The following is a 6000-nucleotide window of genomic DNA, read 5'->3' as shown; positions in this document are numbered from 1 at the left end:
AAACAAACATCTCTGTGACTTCAGGTTGGAAAACTTGGAGGCATCATAAAACAACATCTACGGGAACAGCAAGACTAATTGGTGTGACTGCCTTTGATCCCCAACCCTGTGTCCCAACTTAGGTAGGAGAAGGCTCGTCTCAGAGATTTAAAGGAAAGCAGGCATAGTTCTCAGCTAGGTGAGGCTAGCCGTCACCTGCTTGTTTGTACACATGGGACCAACCTCCACAGCTTCTCGTGAGTAACACAAAAAGCATCAGGGATTTAGGCGAATCAATTTAGATGGAAGGATATTCCTGTTTAATTTTGCACATTTACACAACCCAGCCAAATAAGCAAGATGTATCAGGTACAGTGCTATGTTTTGAATGTCCATACACTGCCACTTATAGGCTTGGAGGCTTGTAGGCTGCCAGTCTGGGGGATGGTGGCTCTCATCTTATGTCACTGGCTGTAAAGGTTTAGTATACAGTATTCCACATGCATGTGTGCCTTTACACCCGAAGAGGGCACAGATTTCATCATAGATGGTTGTGAGCCACCATGCGGTTCCTAGGAATTGAACTCAGGACCTCTGGAAGAGTTCACAGTGCTCTTAGCCTCTGAGCCATCTCATCTCTCCAGCCCTTGTAGATGTGTTTTTGATGTCTCTTCTGAGCATCTATCTTGATGGCCATCTAAGAAAGGGCAGGGGAGCAAATGGGCCCAGCTGATGTTGGCCAATGTGAGTACAGGAGCTGCTGCCCTCTGTCTGGTCCTCATCTGTGACTGTTCTGACTTTCTCTGTGTCATAATAACAAAGTAAGACCCGAAAGAGTACACCCCTCTTCTCAAACAAACTTCTCCTGGAGTTTATTTCCCTTTCAGCCTCCCACTTGATGTTTATATTTGGTCATCTTCAGGCTATTTTGAGCAGCACCGACCAAAGATACTTTGTTTAAAAGCAACCATGAAAAGTTAAAACAAGTGACGTCGTCATATCTGTTCCTTTGGTTCTGGTGTTAGTTTCCTTTAGTTAGATCATGTGTGTCCATATAAATAAAGGCCTGACATATGTTTATAGGAGTGCTGAGTGCGAAAGTCTGCTTAGAAAGGGAGTTGATGGTTTCTGGTCTACAGAATCATCACACAGTAACTCCAGAGAGACAGGAGAGTAAAGAACTCCTTTGGTTTCACGAGGCAGTGGCATGGTATGAAAGCCTCTCCCCAAAACTGAAGTTTGTGTTCCTAATTCCATTCAATATATGTCTCCCACACAACCGCAGTAGTAGAAAACAGACTTTTTCCTTTTGTTTTCATATAACTGAGTTAGTGTGTGTGTGTATGTGTGTGTGTGTTGTGGGAAATTTAAAGGAGAAAGAATAGGTAGAACTGTAGTCAATCTATTACTTTCTGGTTGTTCATTCATTCATTCATTCATTCACTCATTCATGTATTCATCATATAAGCACTTGTAGTAAAGCTGTAACAGTCCACATAAGGAGGGTATAGTTTGTTTGTTATGACATTTTACAAAATGTACCACAGGGTGTAACTTGAAGACATGTGTGATAACTGGGGAAAAAAGGCATTATTACTATTATTATTGTTATTATTATTATGCATGTGTGTGCATGTTATTATATACATGACGTATATAAGCATACATGCCATGGCATGGGTATAGAAGTCAAAAGAAAACTTTGTGGAGTCAGTTCTTTTCTTTCCTTTTAATGATGGTTCTAGGCATTGAACTCAGGTTGCCAGGCTGATGCGGCAAACACTGTTATCTGATGAGCCATCTCATCAAGCCTGTACAATACACTAACTACAGATCAGTATGAGTGCCTGGTATGGTTAATAAAAACTAACATTTATTTAAAAATTTCCCCTACTTGTAGCATCTACTCCCATGACCCATTCCATGAATGTCTACAACTTTGAAACTTCAGACTTTGAAAACTGGATTTGTTCTTTTGGTTTTGGTGTTGTTGTTTTGTTTTTGTTTAGGTGTTGTTGTTTATTTTACTATATGTACTAGCGCAGCTTTTTGAGGCGTGTCTAATTTGATGGGAGATTAAATGACTGTTACTTAACCAACTCGATAATAGCAGAGACATTTACTCGTTCACTGCTGTTCTGGGGCTCCTGGAGCAGGGGTCAGGCATACAAATACCTCTGTCAAGACTGAGTGGTCTCTGACATACTAAAAGCCATTTATTGAATACTTGCTAAATGCCTGGTGTCCTGAAAAGCACTTTGCAGACATGGCTTCTTAGTGCTGACTATAATCCTCTGAGAAAAGACCATAAAGCCTAAGGTATCTGAGGAAGCCTTGTTTATCTTAAAGATTCCACAAGCTCTTTGGCCTCTACTCTGTTTTGACCTTGCCGGAGTAGAAGATTGTGGTCATGAGGGATGAAATGTCACAGGTGGAGGGTTATCTAGGCTTAGTGTCTGTAGAAGAAAATTACTCATTTACTTCATTAAAAAATATTTATTTTATGTGTCTGAGTGTTTGCCTGTTTTTATGTATGTGCACTACATGTATAATGCCCATGGAGGCCCAGAAGAGGGCATTGGATCCTCTGGAACTGTAGTTACAGGTGGTTGTGAGCCATCATATGGGTGCTGGGAACTGAACCTGGGTCCTTTGGAAGAGCAGCAAGTGCTTTTACCTGCTGAGCCATCTCTTTCTGGACACATATAACCTCCCTTTTACTTTTAACCTTTGCTTATGCCTTAAAGTTCTCAAGACTATTAGATAAAGCTCTTGGAATGTATTGTTAAATTTAGCTGACCTTCAGCATCCACCAACCCTGCTGAAGCTGCTGTAACTTAACACGGTTTTTGGCTCCTCCTCCCGGCTCCTCCCTGGCTCCTCCCCGGCTCTCCTCCTCCCGGCTCCTCCTCCCGGCTCACCCCCCCCCCCCCCCTTGTAGCTAGGGTCCCAACCAAAGCTTTTTTCTAACGTAGCGGTTTTGGCTTTCTTCTCTTGCTTCAAAAGTTCATGCCACTCTTTACATAGCACAAATTGAATCCAAGTTCTGAGAACAAGGTCACTCACTTTTGCCACAGAATAAAGGATTTTTATTATTTTTTTTCAAGCTGAGTTGTTATTTTTGCATTGACTGGGCTATTAATGACTTTCTGATACAGGAAGCAATCTTAGAGAGATCAAGCTCGTTGTCAAAGCTTACATGTTTGGCAGAGGTAGGCGGGACATTGAATGCTGTTACAGAACACCACACAGGGAGAAGCAGCTTGTGGAAAGGGATGGAGTGGGTGGATGCCAGGGAAGAGGAAAATCAGGTGAGACTTACGTCTGGGGAAAAGTACCTTTCTGACTGCCTCCATCCCAGGATCACCAGACAGCAATGGGAAAGACACTGCGGCTGTTGTGTGTTGGCCTGTGTGAAAGGACACTGTGCCCTCTTGTTGAATGACCTCTCCAGCTGTCACCTAGAACAAGACTTCCTTCTGTCTCTTTGTCTCCTCTTCCAGGATCTGCCACCAGAAATTCAATTCTCTCCTGGATCTTAGCCAAGTGCCAAGAAAACAACCTGATTAGCTGATTGAAGTGGTTCCCACTAAGATGTTATCACTTAACTTTCCTGGGAGCTTCCGCTCTTTTAAAACTGAGTCTGTAAGCCAGGAGATGGAGGCTCACACCTTTAGTCTCTGCATTCAGGAGGCAGAGGAAGGCAGATCTCTGAAGTCTGAGACTAGCTTGACCTACTGACTGAGTTCCATGGCATCTTGGACCACACAGAGGAACCCTGACTCAAAAAAACCAAAAAAAACAAAAAAACAAAACCAACCAACCAAAATGACTCTGTAAGTGGTAACACACACACTATCTATCTATCTATCTATCTATCTATCTATCTATCTATCTATCTATCTATCATCTATCTATCATCTATCTATCTATCTATCTATCTATCTATCTATCTATCTATCTATCTATCTTACCTATATCAATCATATGTGAATGTCTATACTCCAGTCTCCCACATCATGTAAAATAACAGAAAAGGATGAAGATCAGAAGTGCTAAATGCAATGTAAGTAACCGGCTCACCTCATTTCAGAACAAGCCACCAAGAAGGCTATGATGCCCAATTTTATGAACCCCTGGAGGGGTTCTTTTTGCTTAAGAGCATACAACTAACAAGAAAGAGTTAAACTTTCACTCTCTTCCTGCCAACTGTGACTACTCCTGTTCTCAAAGCCTCCCACATTGGCACAGCACTTCCCAGAAGTGCACAGTTACATTCCACCCTACCAGTATTAGAGGGAGGAGGTCTGGCATTTGTCCCTCCATTTACCCAGAAAGTTAGTGTTTCATTGACGTCTAATATCACATGCTTGATACAAGGCATGAGTAGGTGTGATGGTTTGAATATGTTTGTCCCCTCCTCCCCCCCATAGATTCATGTGTTCATTGAAATTCATAGATTTCAATGCTTGGCCCATGGGGAGTGGCCCTATTAAGAGCTGTGGCCTTGTTGGAGGAAGTGTGTCACTGTAGGGGTGGGCTTTGAGATCTCCTAATGCTAAACCTCTGCCCAGTGTGGAACCAGCCTCCTGGCTGCCTGCAGAAGGCAGTCTCTTTCTGCTGCCTCTGGATCGAGATGGAGACCTCTCAGCTTCCTCCAGCACTATGTCTGCCTGCCTGGGGTCCACCATGCCTCCCACCATGATGATAAAGGACTAAAGCTCTCAAACTGTAAGCCAGCTCCAAAGAAATGTTGTTCTTTATAAGAGTTGCCTTGCTCGTGGTGTCTCTTCACAGCAATGAAACCCAAACTAAGAGAGTGGGCGTGTTGAAATGAATTAAACCTGGTTCTGTTCCCAGAATCTCTGATGATAGTGCCCGTGTGAGTTAGGAGAGTGATGTGTGAATGGGTGTGGAGGAATGGAGGACTTATACCAGAGATCCTTAGAAAAGGACTACGGTGCGCTGTGATACGTGCTGACAGAGAGATAAATACAAAGACTGAGAGATCGTAAAAGGCAAAGTAATTTTAGAAATTAAAGCAGATTTTTAAAAAATCTGATTGATTTAAGGCTCTTTAGAGACTTTTTTTTTCCACCTAAATTCTGATGAATAACTCACTTCAGAATTATAGGCAGCCAGGAGGTGTTACTCTCACTTGCTAATGAACAAAGCTAATCCCCTGTGGTGGGAGGAAGCGAGACAGTAGTGTCTTCAGGTACGGAGGTGGCTATTGATTTCCAGCAGACAGCCTAAGGCGGCATTTCCCAAGCTTACTGATTGTAAGCAGCAGACCCCGAATCACCTGAGGCTCTTGTTAAACAAATGACTCGCAGGCCCCACTCCAAATAATGAGCCCCTTAAGTGATTCTTACAGCGTGGAAAGTTAGGAAGGATTGGTCTGGGGGCATAATATTTATCTTCAGAAATGTTTGTCCCCCCAAACAGGCCTCCATAAACATCAGGATTTCACTCTGAAGCTCAGACTGACTCTCCTGTGTCGCCTTCCCTATGGCTGGGGTTACAGGTGCATACCGTGGCTTATTCGTTTATTTTTGGTGATGTTGGGGACACAAGTCCTCAGAAACTCTAGGCAAGCACTGTACTACAGAGCCACGTCCTCTTTTCTTTAGCCATCCCTGTTTGTTTGTTTGTTTTGAAACTGGGTCTCATTACTCTTTCTTTCTTTGTTTGTTTCTAACCCAGAGTCTCACATTTTTAAAAATCAAGTAAAATGTGTGTCTTCTAGGATATGACAGTTTCAAACTTAACTCATGATACAGGGATTCAAGCCAACTCCTTATTCAGAAACACCAAAGCCTCCTCTCCAACCAGTAGATATAATAGGAAGAGGGGTTTATGGTCCCTCTTTGGTAAGAATTGGAGCCCTCCTTTGCATGGAAGTTAGAGGAAATAGATATCATCCTTTAGCTCTTCAAAAAGGTTTTGGGGACCAATGATGGGGGAGAAGTGGGGTAGGAGAATGGGATGTTCCAGAGACAAATGGAAGATTGGACACAT

General features: G+C 42.9%; 1 protein-coding gene across 3 annotated transcripts in view; it reads right to left on the bottom strand.

Moving 5' to 3' along the window:
• The window catches only part of Drd3 (dopamine receptor D3), a 51573-nt gene that overhangs the window by 34259 nt on the left and 11314 nt on the right, over positions 1-6000 (bottom strand). The gene's annotated exons all lie outside the window — the stretch shown is intronic.

The sequence above is a fragment of the Arvicanthis niloticus genome, chromosome 12 (genome assembly GCF_011762505.2).
Source record: "Arvicanthis niloticus isolate mArvNil1 chromosome 12, mArvNil1.pat.X, whole genome shotgun sequence".
NCBI lineage: Eukaryota > Metazoa > Chordata > Mammalia > Rodentia > Muridae > Arvicanthis > Arvicanthis niloticus.
The sequence above is the reverse complement of the archived record's forward strand: the minus strand, read 5'-3'. Positions and strand labels throughout refer to the sequence as shown.